Source organism: Pleurodeles waltl, unplaced genomic scaffold, assembly GCF_031143425.1.
Source record: "Pleurodeles waltl isolate 20211129_DDA unplaced genomic scaffold, aPleWal1.hap1.20221129 scaffold_488, whole genome shotgun sequence".
Lineage (NCBI taxonomy): Eukaryota > Metazoa > Chordata > Amphibia > Caudata > Salamandridae > Pleurodeles > Pleurodeles waltl.
This window is the reverse complement of record NW_027150196.1, coordinates 1-22,466: the sequence shown is the minus strand read 5'-3', so window position 1 is coordinate 22,466 and position 22,466 is coordinate 1. Positions and strand designations below refer to the sequence as shown.

The 22,466-nt window shown below is 43.5% G+C and overlaps 15 non-coding genes across 15 annotated transcripts; 8 read left to right on the top strand and 7 right to left on the bottom strand.

The window, feature by feature from the left end:
* Positions 1-909: 909 nt before the first annotated feature.
* Positions 910-981, bottom strand: TRNAA-CGC (transfer RNA alanine (anticodon CGC)). Its single transcript has one exon. It is a non-coding gene; the product is annotated as a tRNA-Ala (tRNA).
* A 674-nt stretch (positions 982-1,655) lies between these two features.
* On the top strand, positions 1,656-1,728 carry TRNAM-CAU (transfer RNA methionine (anticodon CAU)). Its single transcript has one exon. It is a non-coding gene; the product is annotated as a tRNA-Met (tRNA).
* A 2,057-nt stretch (positions 1,729-3,785) lies between these two features.
* Positions 3,786-3,858, top strand: TRNAM-CAU (transfer RNA methionine (anticodon CAU)). The gene has a single exon. It is a non-coding gene; the product is annotated as a tRNA-Met (tRNA).
* Positions 3,859-5,177: 1,319 nt separating this feature from the next.
* Positions 5,178-5,249, bottom strand: TRNAA-CGC (transfer RNA alanine (anticodon CGC)). The gene has a single exon. It is a non-coding gene; the product is annotated as a tRNA-Ala (tRNA).
* A 2,066-nt stretch (positions 5,250-7,315) lies between these two features.
* Positions 7,316-7,387, bottom strand: TRNAA-CGC (transfer RNA alanine (anticodon CGC)). Its single transcript has one exon. It is a non-coding gene; the product is annotated as a tRNA-Ala (tRNA).
* A 674-nt stretch (positions 7,388-8,061) lies between these two features.
* On the top strand, positions 8,062-8,134 carry TRNAM-CAU (transfer RNA methionine (anticodon CAU)). The gene has a single exon. It is a non-coding gene; the product is annotated as a tRNA-Met (tRNA).
* A 2,057-nt stretch (positions 8,135-10,191) lies between these two features.
* Positions 10,192-10,264, top strand: TRNAM-CAU (transfer RNA methionine (anticodon CAU)). Its single transcript has one exon. It is a non-coding gene; the product is annotated as a tRNA-Met (tRNA).
* Positions 10,265-11,583: 1,319 nt separating this feature from the next.
* TRNAA-CGC (transfer RNA alanine (anticodon CGC)) lies at positions 11,584-11,655 on the bottom strand. Its single transcript has one exon. It is a non-coding gene; the product is annotated as a tRNA-Ala (tRNA).
* Positions 11,656-12,329: 674 nt separating this feature from the next.
* Positions 12,330-12,402, top strand: TRNAM-CAU (transfer RNA methionine (anticodon CAU)). Its single transcript has one exon. It is a non-coding gene; the product is annotated as a tRNA-Met (tRNA).
* A 2,057-nt stretch (positions 12,403-14,459) lies between these two features.
* TRNAM-CAU (transfer RNA methionine (anticodon CAU)) lies at positions 14,460-14,532 on the top strand. The gene has a single exon. It is a non-coding gene; the product is annotated as a tRNA-Met (tRNA).
* Positions 14,533-15,851: 1,319 nt separating this feature from the next.
* On the bottom strand, positions 15,852-15,923 carry TRNAA-CGC (transfer RNA alanine (anticodon CGC)). Its single transcript has one exon. It is a non-coding gene; the product is annotated as a tRNA-Ala (tRNA).
* A 2,066-nt stretch (positions 15,924-17,989) lies between these two features.
* On the bottom strand, positions 17,990-18,061 carry TRNAA-CGC (transfer RNA alanine (anticodon CGC)). The gene has a single exon. It is a non-coding gene; the product is annotated as a tRNA-Ala (tRNA).
* Positions 18,062-18,735: 674 nt separating this feature from the next.
* On the top strand, positions 18,736-18,808 carry TRNAM-CAU (transfer RNA methionine (anticodon CAU)). The gene has a single exon. It is a non-coding gene; the product is annotated as a tRNA-Met (tRNA).
* Positions 18,809-20,865: 2,057 nt separating this feature from the next.
* Positions 20,866-20,938, top strand: TRNAM-CAU (transfer RNA methionine (anticodon CAU)). Its single transcript has one exon. It is a non-coding gene; the product is annotated as a tRNA-Met (tRNA).
* A 1,319-nt stretch (positions 20,939-22,257) lies between these two features.
* Positions 22,258-22,329, bottom strand: TRNAA-CGC (transfer RNA alanine (anticodon CGC)). The gene has a single exon. It is a non-coding gene; the product is annotated as a tRNA-Ala (tRNA).
* Between the last annotated feature and the right edge of the window lie 137 nt (positions 22,330-22,466).

Here is a 22,466-nt window from a genome sequence, read left to right as displayed (position 1 = left end):
GAGAGTAAGCAGCTATGGAAAAGAAAAAAGGGGAAACTCCTCCAAGCCGGATTAGAACCAGCAACCTAAGGATTTCTGTTTCTCCACTACAGTCCTCCTCTCTCCCAACTGAGATATCGGAGGATTTGGCAGTACAGCTTTCCATGCTGCATTCATCTTTCTTTCAATAATGGTTGCGGCGGGAGTGGGGTGGGAGTACTGCAGTCTAATCTTGAAAATCATGAATATGACCTGCAGCTTGCTCTACAAATTGCCACTTCCCAGAGTGCATTCTCAGCTACATCTTATCACCATAAAGGGGGATTGCTTACCTACCTAAATGTGCTGTGCTGGCGTGAAGGAAAGCAGGGGACCTAGAATTAGAAATCCTACAGAAAGGAGTTTTCCTGAAAGGGCATGGGGCCGAAGAATCCACAGCCCTTTGGAGGCATTTCTGGCAAAAGGATGACAGCATGGGAACATGAAGGAAAGGACAGAAAGTTAGGAGAGTCATTACTCCGTACGGAGCATGTAGAACATGCATTTTTAATGCTTCTGTGAAAGGAACTGGAAAAGCAAAACCAGTAGATTAATGGACCATTCAGAAGTGATTAGGATGAAGAAAACATTCAGTTTTTCTTAAACCTTCTGGTAAGAGTCTCGGGTTTAGAGGAAGAATTCAAATAAATGACCAAGACAGCTGTGCCCGTTTTCTATACTAAGAATGCCAAGATAAATCACCACTTTGGTTTCTTATGGAATCAAGATTATTTTTTTCTATAAACACGGGAAATGAGATAGCCCCATTTCAAAAGGTTTTGCAAGGCGAAGAAAGTGGGGTTCTGGCACCAGCTGCATGACATCTCACTTCCTTACTCATGATGCCAGCCTAGCTATCTGTCAAAAGGCAAGATTAGCATGGCGAAAAGCTGGAGATGCTGGGGATTGAACCCGGGGCCTCATACATGCGAAGCATGCGCTCTACCACTGAGCTACATCCCCACATCCTGTAGGGGGTGGTTTTGCTCTACGCATGGAAACCTGGAATTCTATTGAATGTACATTCACCACATATGACACTGGAATGGGAAGCGTCAGGTGTGGAATTCCACATGACTTACAGCTGGATTTTCTAGCACCGTTTTTTATGGAATAAGGTTGACTCTAGAATGAATAATTCCCCACACACAACAGCTAGATGCAATCTGAAAAAGCCAGAGTATTCAAGGCAACTGGTTCAGGATACATCAAAGAAGGATATGGTTGAGTGCTGCTTCCACATCTTGTGAGATGACTTAAGGTAGCCCTGCTCTTTTTGCAGGACACACAGCTATGTTACATTAGCAAGTAAAGCGTTGAGATCTAGATGCATCTACGGCTAGGGGCGGCATGTTAATTCTGGGTTTTAGTCCATTTCATTCTCAGTTATGTGGGGGAAAAAATGGCACGATCTTTCTTAGAGAGGTGAATGGTATGCCCTGATTTCTTTTGCATCTCTAAATGTATGGGGTGTGGGTTTAATCACTGGGAAAGAGCAGTCTTCTGACCATTATAACTGCAGACAATTTTAATCCAGCGAGGCAACCGTACTGTATTGATATTCCAACATGAGAACAGCATTTTTGCTACCTTCCCTCTTCATGGTGTGTAGACGCATTTGTTAGCGGTTTCAAGCAGCCTTCTTAGCGCAGTAGGCAGCGCGTCAGTCTCATAATCTGAAGGTCCTGAGTTCCATCCTCAGAGAGGGCATTGCAGTGTTTCTTTTGTCAAGAGAAACATCTCAGATTTTCTCCAAATCTGTAAGCTATTACTCCACATCGCATCTTGCTCAGTTTTAAGGAGTTGGTGTCTTTCTAGATTCCCTCTTTCATATCCATGGCCACTCTCATTGTAGGTGAGTTTTAGCTGGGTCGGCTGCCGAAACATCTACCTTGGTACAATGAAACTGGAAGTCTTCCAAGTGCCTTCATATATTTAGTCAAGGCTTTGGAATGAATTCTGATCTGCAGGTCCTTGTTTACTTCTCTTCCAACATCCCTCAGAAATGACTATGTGGTCAATTTCATTGGAAAGCAGAAGAAGTCTACCCTTCTGTCCTAGCATTTATTTGGAGCTAGGGAAATGTTTCTCAATCAGAGGGGCACATAATGTTTTAACAAGAGGTAAAGCAGCTATGGAAAACAAAAAAGGGGAAACTCCTCCAAGCTGGATTTGAACCAGCGACCTAAGGATTTCTGTTTCTCCACTACAGTCCTCCGCTCTCCCAACTGAGCTATCGGAGGATTGGGCAGTACAGCTTTCCATGCTGCATTCATCTTTCTTTCAATAATGGTTGCGGCGGGAGTGGGGTGGGAGTACTGCAGTCTAATCTTGAAAATCATGAATATGACCTGCAGCTTGCTCTACAAATTGCCACTTCCTATAGTGCATTCTTAGCTACATCTTATCACCATAAAGGGGGATTGCTTACCTACCTAAATGTGCTGTGCTGGCGTGAAGGAAAGCAGGGGACCTAGAATTAGAAATCCTACAGAAAGGAGTTTTCCTGAAAGGGCATGGGGCCGAAGAATCCACAGCCCTTTGGAGGCATTTCTGGCAAAAGGATGACAGCATGGGAACATGAAGGAAAGGACAGAAAGTTAGGAGAGTCATTACTCCGTACGGAGCATGAAGAACATGCATTTTTAATGCTTCTGTGAAAGGAACTGGAAAAGCAAAACCAGTAGATTAATGGACCATTCAGAAGTGATTAGGATGAAGAAAACATTCAGTTTTTCTTAAACCTTCTGGTAAGAGTCTCGGGTTTAGAGGAAGAATTCAAATAAATGACCAAGACAGCTGTGCCCGTTTTCTATACTAAGAATGCCAAGATAAATCACCACTTTGGTTTCTTATGGAATCAAGATTATTTTTTTCTATAAACACGGGAAATGAGATAGCCCCATTTCAAAAGGTTTTGCAAGGCGAAGAAAGTGGGGTTCTGGCACCAGCTGCATGGCATCTCACTTCCTTACTCATGATGCCAGCCTAGCTATCTGTCAAAAGGCAAGATTAGCATGGCAAAAAGCTGGAGATGCCGGGGATTGAACCTGGGGCCTCATACATGCGAAGCATGCGCTCTACCACTGAGCTACATCCCGTAGGGGGTGGTTTTGCTCTACGCATGGAAACCTGGAATTCTATTGAATGTACATTCACCACATATGACACTGGAATGGGAAGCGTCAGGTGTGGAATTCCACATGACTTACAGCTGGATTTTCTAGCACCGTTTTTTATGGAATAAGGTTGACTCTAGAATGAATAATTCCCCACACACAACAGCTAGATGCAATCTGAAAAAGCCAGAGTATTCAAGGCAACTGGTTCAGGATACATCAAAGAAGGATATGGTTGAGTGCTGCTTCCACATCTTGTGAGATGACTTAAGGTATCCCTGCTCTTTTTGCAGGACACACAGCTATGTTACATTAGCAAGTAAAGCGTTGAGATCTAGATGCATCTACGGCTAGGGGCGGCATGTTAATTCTGGGTTTTAGTCCATTTCATTCTCAGTTATGTGGGGGAAAAAATGGCACGATCTTTCTTAGAGAGGTGAATGGTATGCCCTGATTTCTTTTGCATCTCTAAATGTATGGGGTGTGGGTTTAATCACTGGGAAAGAGCAGTCTTCTGACCATTATAACTGCAGACGATTTTAATCCAGCGAGGCAACCGTACTGTATTGATATTCCAACATGAGAACAGCATTTTTGCTACCTTCCCTCTTCATGGTGTGTAGACGCATTTGTTAGCGGTTTCAAGCAGCCTTCTTAGCGCAGTAGGCAGCGCGTCAGTCTCATAATCTGAAGGTCCTGAGTTCCATCCTCAGAGAGGGCATTGCAGTGTTTCTTTTGTCAAGAGAAACATCTCAGATTTTCTCCAAATCTGTAAGCTATTACTCCACATCGCATCTTGCTCAGTTTTAAGGAGTTGGTGTCTTTCTAGATTCCCTCTTTCATATCCATGGCCACTCTCATTGTAGGTGAGTTTTAGCTGGGTCGGCTGCCGAAACATCTACCTTGGTACAATGAAACTGGAAGTCTTCCAAGTGCCTTCATATATTTAGTCAAGGCTTTGGAATGAATTCTGATCTGCAGGTCCTTGTTTACTTCTCTTCCAACATCCCTCAGAAATGACTATGTGGTCAATTTCATTGGAAAGCAGAAGAAGTCTACCCTTCTGTCCTAGCATTTATTTGGAGCTAGGGAAATGTTTCTCAATCAGAGGGGCACATAATGTTTTAACAAGAGGAAAAGCAGCTATGGAAAACAAAAAAGGGGAAACTCCTCCAAGCTGGATTTGAACCAACGACCTAAGGATTTCTGTTTCTCCACTACAGTCCTCCGCTCTCCAAACTGAGCTATCGGAGGATTGGGCAGTACATCTTTCCATGCTGCATTCATCTTTCTTTCAATAATGGTTGCGGCGGGAGTGGGGTGGGAGTACTGCAGTCTAATCTTGAAAATCATGAATATGACCTGCAACTTGCTCTACAAATTGCCACTTCCTAGAGTGCATTCTCAGCTACATCTTATCACCATAAAGGGGGATTGCTTACCTACCTAAATGTGCTGTGCTGGCGTGAAGGAAAGCAGGGGACCTAGAATTAGAAATCCTACAGAAAGGAGTTTTCCTGAAAGGGCATGGGGCCGAAGAATCCACAGCCCTTTGGAGGCATTTCTGGCAAAAGGATGACAGCATGGGAACATGAAGGAAAGGACAGAAAGTTAGGAGAGTCATTACTCCGTACGGAGCATGAAGAACATGCATTTTTAATGCTTCTGTGAAAGGAACTGGAAAAGCAAAACCAGTAGATTAATGGACCATTCAGAAGTGATTAGGATGAAGAAAACATTCAGTTTTTCTTAAACCTTCTGGTAAGAGTCTCGGGTTTAGAGGAAGAATTCAAATAAATGACCAAGACAGCTGTGCCCGTTTTCTATACTAAGAATGCCAAGATAAATCACCACTTTGGTTTCTTATGGAATCAAGATTATTTTTTTCTATAAACACGGGAAATGAGATAGCCCCATTTCAAAAGGTTTTGCAAGGCGAAGAAAGTGGGGTTCTGGCACCAGCTGCATGACATCTCACTTCCTTACTCATGATGCCAGCCTAGCTATCTGTCAAAAGGCAAGATTAGCATGGCGAAAAGCTGGAGATGCCGGGGATTGAACCCGGGGCCTCATACATGCGAAGCATGCGCTCTACCACTGAGCTACATCCCCACATCCTGTAGGGGGTGGTTTTGCTCTACGCATGGAAACCTGGAATTCTATTGAATGTACATTCACCACATATGACACTGGAATGGGAAGCGTCAGGTGTGGAATTCCACATGACTTACAGCTGGATTTTCTAGCACCGTTTTTTATGGAATAAGGTTGACTCTAGAATGAATAATTCCCCACACACAACAGCTAGATGCAATCTGAAAAAGCCAGAGTATTCAAGGCAACTGGTTCAGGATACATCAAAGAAGGATATGGTTGAGTGCTGCTTCCACATCTTGTGAGATGACTTAAGGTAGCCGTGCTCTTTTTGCAGGACACACAGCTATGTTACATTAGCAAGTAAAGCGTTGAGATCTAGATGCATCTACGGCTAGGGGCGGCATGTTAATTCTGGGTTTTAGTCCATTTCATTCTCAGTTATGTGGGGGAAAAAATGGCACGATCTTTCTTAGAGAGGTGAATGGTATGCCCTGATTTCTTTTGCATCTCTAAATGTATGGGGTGTGGGTTTAATCACTGGGAAAGAGCAGTATTCTGACCATTATAACTGCAGACGATTTTAATCCAGCGAGGCAACCGTACTGTATTGATATTCCAACATGAGAACAGCATTTTTGCTACCTTCCCTCTTCATGGTGTGTAGACGCATTTGTTAGCGGTTTCAAGCAGCCTTCTTAGCGCAGTAGGCAGCGCGTCAGTCTCATGATCTGAAGGTCCTGAGTTCCATCCTCAGAGAGGGCATTGCAGTGTTTCTTTTGTCAAGAGAAACATCTCAGATTTTCTCCAAATCTGTAAGCTATTACTCCACATCACATCTTGCTCAGTTTTAAGGAGTTGGTGTCTTTCTAGATTCCCTCTTTCATATCCATGGCCACTCTCATTGTAGGTGAGTTTTAGCTGGGTCGGCTGCCGAAACATCTACCTTGGTACAATGAAACTGGAAGTCTTCCAAGTGCCTTCATATATTTAGTCAAGGCTTTGGAATGAATTCTGATCTGCAGGTCCTTGTTTACTTCTCTTACAACATCCCTCAGAAATGACTATGTGGTCAATTTCATTGGAAAGCAGAAGAAGTCTACCCTTCTGTCCTAGCATTTATTTGGAGCTAGGGAAATGTTTCTCAATCAGGGGGGCACATAATGTTTTAACAAGAGAGTAAGCAGCTATGGAAAAGAAAAAAGGGGAAACTCCTCCAAGCCGGATTAGAACCAGCAACCTAAGGATTTCTGTTTCTCCACTACAGTCCTCCTCTCTCCCAACTGAGATATCGGAGGATTTGGCAGTACAGCTTTCCATGCTGCATTCATCTTTCTTTCAATAATGGTTGCGGCGGGAGTGGGGTGGGAGTACTGCAGTCTAATCTTGAAAATCATGAATATGACCTGCAGCTTGCTCTACAAATTGCCACTTCCCAGAGTGCATTCTCAGCTACATCTTATCACCATAAAGGGGGATTGCTTACCTACCTAAATGTGCTGTGCTGGCGTGAAGGAAAGCAGGGGACCTAGAATTAGAAATCCTACAGAAAGGAGTTTTCCTGAAAGGGCATGGGGCCGAAGAATCCACAGCCCTTTGGAGGCATTTCTGGCAAAAGGATGACAGCATGGGAACATGAAGGAAAGGACAGAAAGTTAGGAGAGTCATTACTCCGTACGGAGCATGAAGAACATGCATTTTTAATGCTTCTGTGAAAGGAACTGGAAAAGCAAAACCAGTAGATTAATGGACCATTCAGAAGTGATTAGGATGAAGAAAACATTCAGTTTTTCTTAAACCTTCTGGTAAGAGTCTCGGGTTTAGAGGAAGAATTCAAATAAATGACCAAGACAGCTGTGCCCGTTTTCTATACTAAGAATGCCAAGATAAATCACCACTTTGGTTTCTTATGGAATCAAGATTATTTTTTTCTATAAACACGGGAAATGAGATAGCCCCATTTCAAAAGGTTTTGCAAGGCGAAGAAAGTGGGGTTCTGGCACCAGCTGCATGACATCTCACTTCCTTACTCATGATGCCAGCCTAGCTATCTGTCAAAAGGCAAGATTAGCATGGCGAAAAGCTGGAGATGCTGGGGATTGAACCCGGGGCCTCATACATGCGAAGCATGCGCTCTACCACTGAGCTACATCCCCACATCCTGTAGGGGGTGGTTTTGCTCTACGCATGGAAACCTGGAATTCTATTGAATGTACATTCACCACATATGACACTGGAATGGGAAGTGTCAGGTGTGGAATTCCACATGACTTACAGCTGGATTTTCTAGCACCGTTTTTTATGGAATAAGGTTGACTCTAGAATGAATAATTCCCCACACACAACAGCTAGATGCAATCTGAAAAAGCCAGAGTATTCAAGGCAACTGGTTCAGGATACATCAAAGAAGGATATGGTTGAGTGCTGCTTCCACATCTTGTGAGATGACTTAAGGTAGCCCTGCTCTTTTTGCAGGACACACAGCTATGTTACATTAGCAAGTAAAGCGTTGAGATCTAGATGCATCTACGGCTAGGGGCGGCATGTTAATTCTGGGTTTTAGTCCATTTCATTCTCAGTTATGTGGGGGAAAAAATGGCACGATCTTTCTTAGAGAGGTGAATGGTATGCCCTGATTTCTTTTGCATCTCTAAATGTATGGGGTGTGGGTTTAATCACTGGGAAAGAGCAGGCTTCTGACCATTATAACTGCAGACAATTTTAATCCAGCGAGGCAACCGTACTGTATTGATATTCCAACATGAGAACAGCATTTTTGCTACCTTCCCTCTTCATGGTGTGTAGACGCATTTGTTAGCGGTTTCAAGCAGCCTTCTTAGCGCAGTAGGCAGCGCGTCAGTCTCATAATCTGAAGGTCCTGAGTTCCATCCTCAGAGAGGGCATTGCAGTGTTTCTTTTGTCAAGAGAAACATCTCAGATTTTCTCCAAATCTGTAAGCTATTACTCCACATCGCATCTTGCTCAGTTTTAAGGAGTTGGTGTCTTTCTAGATTCCCTCTTTCATATCCATGGCCACTCTCATTGTAGGTGAGTTTTAGCTGGGTCGGCTGCCGAAACATCTACCTTGGTACAATGAAACTGGAAGTCTTCCAAGTGCCTTCATATATTTAGTCAAGGCTTTGGAATGAATTCTGATCTGCAGGTCCTTGTTTACTTCTCTTCCAACATCCCTCAGAAATGACTATGTGGTCAATTTCATTGGAAAGCAGAAGAAGTCTACCCTTCTGTCCTAGCATTTATTTGGAGCTAGGGAAATGTTTCTCAATCAGAGGGGCACATAATGTTTTAACAAGAGGTAAAGCAGCTATGGAAAACAAAAAAGGGGAAACTCCTCCAAGCTGGATTTGAACCAGCGACCTAAGGATTTCTGTTTCTCCACTACAGTCCTCCGCTCTCCCAACTGAGCTATCGGAGGATTGGGCAGTACAGCTTTCCATGCTGCATTCATCTTTCTTTCAATAATGGTTGCGGCGGGAGTGGGGTGGGAGTACTGCAGTCTAATCTTGAAAATCATGAATATGACCTGCAGCTTGCTCTACAAATTGCCACTTCCTATAGTGCATTCTTAGCTACATCTTATCACCATAAAGGGGGATTGCTTACCTACCTAAATGTGCTGTGCTGGCGTGAAGGAAAGCAGGGGACCTAGAATTAGAAATCCTACAGAAAGGAGTTTTCCTGAAAGGGCATGGGGCCGAAGAATCCACAGCCCTTTGGAGGCATTTCTGGCAAAAGGATGACAGCATGGGAACATGAAGGAAAGGACAGAAAGTTAGGAGAGTCATTACTCCGTACGGAGCATGAAGAACATGCATTTTTAATGCTTCTGTGAAAGGAACTGGAAAAGCAAAACCAGTAGATTAATGGACCATTCAGAAGTGATTAGGATGAAGAAAACATTCAGTTTTTCTTAAACCTTCTGGTAAGAGTCTCGGGTTTAGAGGAAGAATTCAAATAAATGACCAAGACAGCTGTGCCCGTTTTCTATACTAAGAATGCCAAGATAAATCACCACTTTGGTTTCTTATGGAATCAAGATTATTTTTTTCTATAAACACGGGAAATGAGATAGCCCCATTTCAAAAGGTTTTGCAAGGCGAAGAAAGTGGGGTTCTGGCACCAGCTGCATGGCATCTCACTTCCTTACTCATGATGCCAGCCTAGCTATCTGTCAAAAGGCAAGATTAGCATGGCAAAAAGCTGGAGATGCCGGGGATTGAACCTGGGGCCTCATACATGCGAAGCATGCGCTCTACCACTGAGCTACATCCCGTAGGGGGTGGTTTTGCTCTACGCATGGAAACCTGGAATTCTATTGAATGTACATTCACCACATATGACACTGGAATGGGAAGCGTCAGGTGTGGAATTCCACATGACTTACAGCTGGATTTTCTAGCACCGTTTTTTATGGAATAAGGTTGACTCTAGAATGAATAATTCCCCACACACAACAGCTAGATGCAATCTGAAAAAGCCAGAGTATTCAAGGCAACTGGTTCAGGATACATCAAAGAAGGATATGGTTGAGTGCTGCTTCCACATCTTGTGAGATGACTTAAGGTATCCCTGCTCTTTTTGCAGGACACACAGCTATGTTACATTAGCAAGTAAAGCGTTGAGATCTAGATGCATCTACGGCTAGGGGCGGCATGTTAATTCTGGGTTTTAGTCCATTTCATTCTCAGTTATGTGGGGGAAAAAATGGCACGATCTTTCTTAGAGAGGTGAATGGTATGCCCTGATTTCTTTTGCATCTCTAAATGTATGGGGTGTGGGTTTAATCACTGGGAAAGAGCAGTCTTCTGACCATTATAACTGCAGACGATTTTAATCCAGCGAGGCAACCGTACTGTATTGATATTCCAACATGAGAACAGCATTTTTGCTACCTTCCCTCTTCATGGTGTGTAGACGCATTTGTTAGCGGTTTCAAGCAGCCTTCTTAGCGCAGTAGGCAGCGCGTCAGTCTCATAATCTGAAGGTCCTGAGTTCCATCCTCAGAGAGGGCATTGCAGTGTTTCTTTTGTCAAGAGAAACATCTCAGATTTTCTCCAAATCTGTAAGCTATTACTCCACATCGCATCTTGCTCAGTTTTAAGGAGTTGGTGTCTTTCTAGATTCCCTCTTTCATATCCATGGCCACTCTCATTGTAGGTGAGTTTTAGCTGGGTCGGCTGCCGAAACATCTACCTTGGTACAATGAAACTGGAAGTCTTCCAAGTGCCTTCATATATTTAGTCAAGGCTTTGGAATGAATTCTGATCTGCAGGTCCTTGTTTACTTCTCTTCCAACATCCCTCAGAAATGACTATGTGGTCAATTTCATTGGAAAGCAGAAGAAGTCTACCCTTCTGTCCTAGCATTTATTTGGAGCTAGGGAAATGTTTCTCAATCAGAGGGGCACATAATGTTTTAACAAGAGGAAAAGCAGCTATGGAAAACAAAAAAGGGGAAACTCCTCCAAGCTGGATTTGAACCAACGACCTAAGGATTTCTGTTTCTCCACTACAGTCCTCCGCTCTCCCAACTGAGCTATCGGAGGATTGGGCAGTACATCTTTCCATGCTGCATTCATCTTTCTTTCAATAATGGTTGCGGCGGGAGTGGGGTGGGAGTACTGCAGTCTAATCTTGAAAATCATGAATATGACCTGCAACTTGCTCTACAAATTGCCACTTCCTAGAGTGCATTCTCAGCTACATCTTATCACCATAAAGGGGGATTGCTTACCTACCTAAATGTGCTGTGCTGGCGTGAAGGAAAGCAGGGGACCTAGAATTAGAAATCCTACAGAAAGGAGTTTTCCTGAAAGGGCATGGGGCCGAAGAATCCACAGCCCTTTGGAGGCATTTCTGGCAAAAGGATGACAGCATGGGAACATGAAGGAAAGGACAGAAAGTTAGGAGAGTCATTACTCCGTACGGAGCATGAAGAACATGCATTTTTAATGCTTCTGTGAAAGGAACTGGAAAAGCAAAACCAGTAGATTAATGGACCATTCAGAAGTGATTAGGATGAAGAAAACATTCAGTTTTTCTTAAACCTTCTGGTAAGAGTCTCGGGTTTAGAGGAAGAATTCAAATAAATGACCAAGACAGCTGTGCCCGTTTTCTATACTAAGAATGCCAAGATAAATCACCACTTTGGTTTCTTATGGAATCAAGATTATTTTTTTCTATAAACACGGGAAATGAGATAGCCCCATTTCAAAAGGTTTTGCAAGGCGAAGAAAGTGGGGTTCTGGCACCAGCTGCATGACATCTCACTTCCTTACTCATGATGCCAGCCTAGCTATCTGTCAAAAGGCAAGATTAGCATGGCGAAAAGCTGGAGATGCTGGGGATTGAACCCGGGGCCTCATACATGCGAAGCATGCGCTCTACCACTGAGCTACATCCCCACATCCTGTAGGGGGTGGTTTTGCTCTACGCATGGAAACCTGGAATTCTATTGAATGTACATTCACCACATATGACACTGGAATGGGAAGCGTCAGGTGTGGAATTCCACATGACTTACAGCTGGATTTTCTAGCACCGTTTTTTATGGAATAAGGTTGACTCTAGAATGAATAATTCCCCACACACAACAGCTAGATGCAATCTGAAAAAGCCAGAGTATTCAAGGCAACTGGTTCAGGATACATCAAAGAAGGATATGGTTGAGTGCTGCTTCCACATCTTGTGAGATGACTTAAGGTAGCCCTGCTCTTTTTGCAGGACACACAGCTATGTTACATTAGCAAGTAAAGCGTTGAGATCTAGATGCATCTACGGCTAGGGGCGGCATGTTAATTCTGGGTTTTAGTCCATTTCATTCTCAGTTATGTGGGGGAAAAAATGGCACGATCTTTCTTAGAGAGGTGAATGGTATGCCCTGATTTCTTTTGCATCTCTAAATGTATGGGGTGTGGGTTTAATCACTGGGAAAGAGCAGTCTTCTGACCATTATAACTGCAGACAATTTTAATCCAGCGAGGCAACCGTACTGTATTGATATTCCAACATGAGAACAGCATTTTTGCTACCTTCCCTCTTCATGGTGTGTAGACGCATTTGTTAGCGGTTTCAAGCAGCCTTCTTAGCGCAGTAGGCAGCGCGTCAGTCTCATAATCTGAAGGTCCTGAGTTCCATCCTCAGAGAGGGCATTGCAGTGTTTCTTTTGTCAAGAGAAACATCTCAGATTTTCTCCAAATCTGTAAGCTATTACTCCACATCGCATCTTGCTCAGTTTTAAGGAGTTGGTGTCTTTCTAGATTCCCTCTTTCATATCCATGGCCACTCTCATTGTAGGTGAGTTTTAGCTGGGTCGGCTGCCGAAACATCTACCTTGGTACAATGAAACTGGAAGTCTTCCAAGTGCCTTCATATATTTAGTCAAGGCTTTGGAATGAATTCTGATCTGCAGGTCCTTGTTTACTTCTCTTCCAACATCCCTCAGAAATGACTATGTGGTCAATTTCATTGGAAAGCAGAAGAAGTCTACCCTTCTGTCCTAGCATTTATTTGGAGCTAGGGAAATGTTTCTCAATCAGAGGGGCACATAATGTTTTAACAAGAGGTAAAGCAGCTATGGAAAACAAAAAAGGGGAAACTCCTCCAAGCTGGATTTGAACCAGCGACCTAAGGATTTCTGTTTCTCCACTACAGTCCTCCGCTCTCCCAACTGAGCTATCGGAGGATTGGGCAGTACAGCTTTCCATGCTGCATTCATCTTTCTTTCAATAATGGTTGCGGCGGGAGTGGGGTGGGAGTACTGCAGTCTAATCTTGAAAATCATGAATATGACCTGCAGCTTGCTCTACAAATTGCCACTTCCTATAGTGCATTCTTAGCTACATCTTATCACCATAAAGGGGGATTGCTTACCTACCTAAATGTGCTGTGCTGGCGTGAAGGAAAGCAGGGGACCTAGAATTAGAAATCCTACAGAAAGGAGTTTTCCTGAAAGGGCATGGGGCCGAAGAATCCACAGCCCTTTGGAGGCATTTCTGGCAAAAGGATGACAGCATGGGAACATGAAGGAAAGGACAGAAAGTTAGGAGAGTCATTACTCCGTACGGAGCATGAAGAACATGCATTTTTAATGCTTCTGTGAAAGGAACTGGAAAAGCAAAACCAGTAGATTAATGGACCATTCAGAAGTGATTAGGATGAAGAAAACATTCAGTTTTTCTTAAACCTTCTGGTAAGAGTCTCGGGTTTAGAGGAAGAATTCAAATAAATGACCAAGACAGCTGTGCCCGTTTTCTATACTAAGAATGCCAAGATAAATCACCACTTTGGTTTCTTATGGAATCAAGATTATTTTTTTCTATAAACACGGGAAATGAGATAGCCCCATTTCAAAAGGTTTTGCAAGGCGAAGAAAGTGGGGTTCTGGCACCAGCTGCATGGCATCTCACTTCCTTACTCATGATGCCAGCCTAGCTATCTGTCAAAAGGCAAGATTAGCATGGCAAAAAGCTGGAGATGCCGGGGATTGAACCTGGGGCCTCATACATGCGAAGCATGCGCTCTACCACTGAGCTACATCCCGTAGGGGGTGGTTTTGCTCTACGCATGGAAACCTGGAATTCTATTGAATGTACATTCACCACATATGACACTGGAATGGGAAGCGTCAGGTGTGGAATTCCACATGACTTACAGCTGGATTTTCTAGCACCGTTTTTTATGGAATAAGGTTGACTCTAGAATGAATAATTCCCCACACACAACAGCTAGATGCAATCTGAAAAAGCCAGAGTATTCAAGGCAACTGGTTCAGGATACATCAAAGAAGGATATGGTTGAGTGCTGCTTCCACATCTTGTGAGATGACTTAAGGTATCCCTGCTCTTTTTGCAGGACACACAGCTATGTTACATTAGCAAGTAAAGCGTTGAGATCTAGATGCATCTACGGCTAGGGGCGGCATGTTAATTCTGGGTTTTAGTCCATTTCATTCTCAGTTATGTGGGGGAAAAAATGGCACGATCTTTCTTAGAGAGGTGAATGGTATGCCCTGATTTCTTTTGCATCTCTAAATGTATGGGGTGTGGGTTTAATCACTGGGAAAGAGCAGTCTTCTGACCATTATAACTGCAGACGATTTTAATCCAGCGAGGCAACCGTACTGTATTGATATTCCAACATGAGAACAGCATTTTTGCTACCTTCCCTCTTCATGGTGTGTAGACGCATTTGTTAGCGGTTTCAAGCAGCCTTCTTAGCGCAGTAGGCAGCGCGTCAGTCTCATAATCTGAAGGTCCTGAGTTCCATCCTCAGAGAGGGCATTGCAGTGTTTCTTTTGTCAAGAGAAACATCTCAGATTTTCTCCAAATCTGTAAGCTATTACTCCACATCGCATCTTGCTCAGTTTTAAGGAGTTGGTGTCTTTCTAGATTCCCTCTTTCATATCCATGGCCACTCTCATTGTAGGTGAGTTTTAGCTGGGTCGGCTGCCGAAACATCTACCTTGGTACAATGAAACTGGAAGTCTTCCAAGTGCCTTCATATATTTAGTCAAGGCTTTGGAATGAATTCTGATCTGCAGGTCCTTGTTTACTTCTCTTCCAACATCCCTCAGAAATGACTATGTGGTCAATTTCATTGGAAAGCAGAAGAAGTCTACCCTTCTGTCCTAGCATTTATTTGGAGCTAGGGAAATGTTTCTCAATCAGAGGGGCACATAATGTTTTAACAAGAGGAAAAGCAGCTATGGAAAACAAAAAAGGGGAAACTCCTCCAAGCTGGATTTGAACCAACGACCTAAGGATTTCTGTTTCTCCACTACAGTCCTCCGCTCTCCAAACTGAGCTATCGGAGGATTGGGCAGTACATCTTTCCATGCTGCATTCATCTTTCTTTCAATAATGGTTGCGGCGGGAGTGGGGTGGGAGTACTGCAGTCTAATCTTGAAAATCATGAATATGACCTGCAACTTGCTCTACAAATTGCCACTTCCTAGAGTGCATTCTCAGCTACATCTTATCACCATAAAGGGGGATTGCTTACCTACCTAAATGTGCTGTGCTGGCGTGAAGGAAAGCAGGGGACCTAGAATTAGAAATCCTACAGAAAGGAGTTTTCCTGAAAGGGCATGGGGCCGAAGAATCCACAGCCCTTTGGAGGCATTTCTGGCAAAAGGATGACAGCATGGGAACATGAAGGAAAGGACAGAAAGTTAGGAGAGTCATTACTCCGTACGGAGCATGAAGAACATGCATTTTTAATGCTTCTGTGAAAGGAACTGGAAAAGCAAAACCAGTAGATTAATGGACCATTCAGAAGTGATTAGGATGAAGAAAACATTCAGTTTTTCTTAAACCTTCTGGTAAGAGTCTCGGGTTTAGAGGAAGAATTCAAATAAATGACCAAGACAGCTGTGCCCGTTTTCTATACTAAGAATGCCAAGATAAATCACCACTTTGGTTTCTTATGGAATCAAGATTATTTTTTTCTATAAACACGGGAAATGAGATAGCCCCATTTCAAAAGGTTTTGCAAGGCGAAGAAAGTGGGGTTCTGGCACCAGCTGCATGACATCTCACTTCCTTACTCATGATGCCAGCCTAGCTATCTGTCAAAAGGCAAGATTAGCATGGCGAAAAGCTGGAGATGCCGGGGATTGAACCCGGGGCCTCATACATGCGAAGCATGCGCTCTACCACTGAGCTACATCCCCACATCCTGTAGGGGGTGGTTTTGCTCTACGCATGGAAACCTGGAATTCTATTGAATGTACATTCACCACATATGACACTGGAATGGGAAGCGTCAGGTGTGGAATTCCACATGACTTACAGCTGGATTTTCTAGCACCGTTTTTTATGGAATAAGGTTGACTCTAGAATGAATAATTCCCCACACACAACAGCTAGATGCAATCTGAAAAAGCCAGAGTATTCAAGGCAACTGGTTCAGGATACATCAAAGAAGGATATGGTTGAGTGCTGCTTCCACATCTTGTGAGATGACTTAAGGTAGCCGTGCTCTTTTTGCAGGACACACAGCTATGTTACATTAGCAAGTAAAGCGTTGAGATCTAGATGCATCTACGGCTAGGGGCGGCATGTTAATTCTGGGTTTTAGTCCATTTCATTCTCAGTTATGTGGGGGAAAAAATGGCACGATCTTTCTTAGAGAGGTGAATGGTATGCCCTGATTTCTTTTGCATCTCTAAATGTATGGGGTGTGGGTTTAATCACTGGGAAAGAGCAGTATTCTGACCATTATAACTGCAGACGATTTTAATCCAGCGAGGCAACCGTACTGTATTGATATTCCAACATGAGAACAGCATTTTTGCTACCTTCCCTCTTCATGGTGTGTAGACGCATTTGTTAGCGGTTTCAAGCAGCCTTCTTAGCGCAGTAGGCAGCGCGTCAGTCTCATGATCTGAAGGTCCTGAGTTCCATCCTCAGAGAGGGCATTGCAGTGTTTCTTTTGTCAAGAGAAACATCTCAGATTTTCTCCAAATCTGTAAGCTATTACTCCACATCACATCTTGCTCAGTTTTAAGGAGTTGGTGTCTTTCTAGATTCCCTCTTTCATATCCATGGCCACTCTCATTGTAGGTGAGTTTTAGCTGGGTCGGCTGCCGAAACATCTACCTTGGTACAATGAAACTGGAAGTCTTCCAAGTGCCTTCATATATTTAGTCAAGGCTTTGGAATGAATTCTGATCTGCAGGTCCTTGTTTACTTCTCTTACAACATCCCTCAGAAATGACTATGTGGTCAATTTCATTGGAAAGCAGAAGAAGTCTACCCTTCTGTCCTAGCATTTATTTGGAGCTAGGGAAATGTTTCTCAATCAGGGGGGCACATAATGTTTTAACAAGAGAGTAAGCAGCTATGGAAAAGAAAAAAGGGGAAACTCCTCCAAGCCGGATTAGAACCAGCAACCTAAGGATTTCTGTTTCTCCACTACAGTCCTCCTCTCTCCCAACTGAGATATCGGAGGATTTGGCAGTACAGCTTTCCATGCTGCATTCATCTTTCTTTCAATAATGGTTGCGGCGGGAGTGGGGTGGGAGTACTGCAGTCTAATCTTGAAAATCATGAATATGACCTGCAGCTTGCTCTACAAATTGCCACTTCCCAGAGTGCATTCTCAGCTACATCTTATCACCATAAAGGGGGATTGCTTACCTACCTAAATGTGCTGTGCTGGCGTGAAGGAAAGCAGGGGACCTAGAATTAGAAATCCTACAGAAAGGAGTTTTCCTGAAAGGGCATGGGGCCGAAGAATCCACAGCCCTTTGGAGGCATTTCTGGCAAAAGGATGACAGCATGGGAACATGAAGGAAAGGACAGAAAGTTAGGAGAGTCATTACTCCGTACGGAGCATGAAGAACATGCATTTTTAATGCTTCTGTGAAAGGAACTGGAAAAGCAAAACCAGTAGATTAATGGACCATTCAGAAGTGATTAGGATGAAGAAAACATTCAGTTTTTCTTAAACCTTCTGGTAAGAGTCTCGGGTTTAGAGGAAGAATTCAAATAAATGACCAAGACAGCTGTGCCCGTTTTCTATACTAAGAATGCCAAGATAAATCACCACTTTGGTTTCTTATGGAATCAAGATTATTTTTTTCTATAAACACGGGAAATGAGATAGCCCCATTTCAAAAGGTTTTGCAAGGCGAAGAAAGTGGGGTTCTGGCACCAGCTGCATGACATCTCACTTCCTTACTCATGATGCCAGCCTAGCTATCTGTCAAAAGGCAAGATTAGCATGGCGAAAAGCTGGAGATGCTGGGGATTGAACCCGGGGCCTCATACATGCGAAGCATGCGCTCTACCACTGAGCTACATCCCCACATCCTGTAGGGGGTGGTTTTGCTCTACGCATGGAAACCTGGAATTCTATTGAATGTACATTCACCACATATGACACTGGAATGGGAAGCGTCAGGTGTGGAATTCCACATGACTTACAGCTGGATTTTCTAGCACCGTTTTTTATGGAATAAGGTTGACTCTAGAATGAATAATTCCCCACACACAACAGCTAGATGCAATCTGAAAAAGCCAGAGTATTCAAGGCAACTGGTTCAGGATACATCAAAGAAGGATATGGTTGAGTGCTGCTTCCACATCTTGTGAGATGACTTAAGGTAGCCCTGCTCTTTTTGCAGGACACACAGCTATGTTACATTAGCAAGTAAAGCGTTGAGATCTAGATGCATCTACGGCTAGGGGCGGCATGTTAATTCTGGGTTTTAGTCCATTTCATTCTCAGTTATGTGGGGGAAAAAATGGCACGATCTTTCTTAGAGAGGTGAATGGTATGCCCTGATTTCTTTTGCATCTCTAAATGTATGGGGTGTGGGTTTAATCACTGGGAAAGAGCAGGCTTCTGACCATTATAACTGCAGACAATTTTAATCCAGCGAGGCAACCGTACTGTATTGATATTCCAACATGAGAACAGCATTTTTGCTACCTTCCCTCTTCATGGTGTGTAGACGCATTTGTTAGCGGTTTCAAGCAGCCTTCTTAGCGCAGTAGGCAGCGCGTCAGTCTCATAATCTGAAGGTCCTGAGTTCCATCCTCAGAGAGGGCATTGCAGTGTTTCTTTTGTCAAGAGAAACATCTCAGATTTTCTCCAAATCTGTAAGCTATTACTCCACATCGCATCTTGCTCAGTTTTAAGGAGTTGGTGTCTTTCTAGATTCCCTCTTTCATATCCATGGCCACTCTCATTGTAGGTGAGTTTTAGCTGGGTCGGCTGCCGAAACATCTACCTTGGTACAATGAAACTGGAAGTCTTCCAAGTGCCTTCATATATTTAGTCAAGGCTTTGGAATGAATTCTGATCTGCAGGTCCTTGTTTACTTCTCTTCCAACATCCCTCAGAAATGACTATGTGGTCAATTTCATTGGAAAGCAGAAGAAGTCTACCCTTCTGTCCTAGCATTTATTTGGAGCTAGGGAAATGTTTCTCAATCAGAGGGGCACATAATGTTTTAACAAGAGGTAAAGCAGCTATGGAAAACAAAAAAGGGGAAACTCCTCCAAGCTGGATTTGAACCAGCGACCTAAGGATTTCTGTTTCTCCACTACAGTCCTCCGCTCTCCCAACTGAGCTATCGGAGGATTGGGCAGTACAGCTTTCCATGCTGCATTCATCTTTCTTTCAATAATGGTTGCGGCGGGAGTGGGGTGGGAGTACTGCAGTCTAATCTTGAAAATCATGAATATGACCTGCAGCTTGCTCTACAAATTGCCACTTCCTATAGTGCATTCTTAGCTACATCTTATCACCATAAAGGGGGATTGCTTACCTACCTAAATGTGCTGTGCTGGCGTGAAGGAAAGCAGGGGACCTAGAATTAGAAATCCTACAGAAAGGAGTTTTCCTGAAAGGGCATGGGGCCGAAGAATCCACAGCCCTTTGGAGGCATTTCTGGCAAAAGGATGACAGCATGGGAACATGAAGGAAAGGACAGAAAGTTAGGAGAGTCATTACTCCGTACGGAGCATGAAGAACATGCATTTTTAATGCTTCTGTGAAAGGAACTGGAAAAGCAAAACCAGTAGATTAATGGACCATTCAGAAGTGATTAGGATGAAGAAAACATTCAGTTTTTCTTAAACCTTCTGGTAAGAGTCTCGGGTTTAGAGGAAGAATTCAAATAAATGACCAAGACAGCTGTGCCCGTTTTCTATACTAAGAATGCCAAGATAAATCACCACTTTGGTTTCTTATGGAATCAAGATTATTTTTTTCTATAAACACGGGAAATGAGATAGCCCCATTTCAAAAGGTTTTGCAAGGCGAAGAAAGTGGGGTTCTGGCACCAGCTGCATGGCATCTCACTTCCTTACTCATGATGCCAGCCTAGCTATCTGTCAAAAGGCAAGATTAGCATGGCAAAAAGCTGGAGATGCCGGGGATTGAACCTGGGGCCTCATACATGCGAAGCATGCGCTCTACCACTGAGCTACATCCCGTAGGGGGTGGTTTTGCTCTACGCATGGAAACCTGGAATTCTATTGAATGTACATTCACCACATATGACACTGGAATGGGAAGCGTCAGGTGTGGAATTCCACATGACTTACAGCTGGATTTTCTAGCACCGTTTTTTATGGAATAAGGTTGACTCTAGAATGAATAATTCCCCACACACAACAGCTAGATGCAATCTGAAAAAGCCAGAGTATTCAAGGCAACTGGTTCAGGATACATCAAAGAAGGATATGGTTGAGTGCTGCTTCCACATCTTGTGAGATGACTTAAGGTATCCCTGCTCTTTTTGCAGGACACACAGCTATGTTACATTAGCAAGTAAAGCGTTGAGATCTAGATGCATCTACGGCTAGGGGCGGCATGTTAATTCTGGGTTTTAGTCCATTTCATTCTCAGTTATGTGGGGGAAAAAATGGCACGATCTTTCTTAGAGAGGTGAATGGTATGCCCTGATTTCTTTTGCATCTCTAAATGTATGGGGTGTGGGTTTAATCACTGGGAAAGAGCAGTCTTCTGACCATTATAACTGCAGACGATTTTAATCCAGCGAGGCAACCGTACTGTATTGATATTCCAACATGAGAACAGCATTTTTGCTACCTTCCCTCTTCATGGTGTGTAGACGCATTTGTTAGCGGTTTCAAGCAGCCTTCTTAGCGCAGTAGGCAGCGCGTCAGTCTCATAATCTGAAGGTCCTGAGTTCCATCCTCAGAGAGGGCATTGCAGTGTTTCTTTTGTCAAGAGAAACATCTCAGATTTTCTCCAAATCTGTAAGCTATTACTCCACATCGCATCTTGCTCAGTTTTAAGGAGTTGGTGTCTTTCTAGATTCCCTCTTTCATATCCATGGCCACTCTCATTGTAGGTGAGTTTTAGCTGGGTCGGCTGCCGAAACATCTACCTTGGTACAATGAAACTGGAAGTCTTCCAAGTGCCTTCATATATTTAGTCAAGGCTTTGGAATGAATTCTGATCTGCAGGTCCTTGTTTACTTCTCTTCCAACATCCCTCAGAAATGACTATGTGGTCAATTTCATTGGAAAGCAGAAGAAGTCTACCCTTCTGTCCTAGCATTTATTTGGAGCTAGGGAAATGTTTCTCAATCAGAGGGGCACATAATGTTTTAACAAGAGGAAAAGCAGCTATGGAAAACAAAAAAGGGGAAACTCCTCCAAGCTGGATTTGAACCAACGACCTAAGGATTTCTGTTTCTCCACTACAGTCCTCCGCTCTCCCAACTGAGCTATCGGAGGATTGGGCAGTACATCTTTCCATGCTGCATTCATCTTTCTTTCAATAATGGTTGCGGCGGGAGTGGGGTGGGAGTACTGCAGTCTAATCTTGAAAATCATGAATATGACCTGCAACTTGCTCTACAAATTGCCACTTCCTAGAGTGCATTCTCAGCTACATCTTATCACCATAAAGGGGGATTGCTTACCTACCTAAATGTGCTGTGCTGGCGTGAAGGAAAGCAGGGGACCTAGAATTAGAAATCCTACAGAAAGGAGTTTTCCTGAAAGGGCATGGGGCCGAAGAATCCACAGCCCTTTGGAGGCATTTCTGGCAAAAGGATGACAGCATGGGAACATGAAGGAAAGGACAGAAAGTTAGGAGAGTCATTACTCCGTACGGAGCATGAAGAACATGCATTTTCAATGCTTCTGTGAAAGGAACTGGAAAAGCAAAACCAGTAGATTAATGGACCATTCAGAAGTGATTAGGATGAAGAAAACATTCAGTTTTTCTTAAACCTTCTGGTAAGAGTCTCGGGTTTAGAGGAAGAATTCAAATAAATGACCAAGACAGCTGTGCCCGTTTTCTATACTAAGAATGCCAAGATAAATCACCACTTTGGTTTCTTATGGAATCAAGATTATTTTTTTCTATAAACACGGGAAATGAGATAGCCCCATTTCAAAAGGTTTTGCAAGGCGAAGAAAGTGGGGTTCTGGCACCAGCTGCATGACATCTCACTTCCTTACTCATGATGCCAGCCTAGCTATCTGTCAAAAGGCAAGATTAGCATGGCGAAAAGCTGGAGATGCTGGGGATTGAACCCGGGGCCTCATACATGCGAAGCATGCGCTCTACCACTGAGCTACATCCCCACATCCTGTAGGGGGTGGTTTTGCTCTACGCATGGAAACCTGGAATTCTATTGAATGTACATTCACCACATATGACACTGGAATGGGAAGCGTCAGGTGTGGAATTCCACATGACTTACAGCTGGATTTTCTAGCAC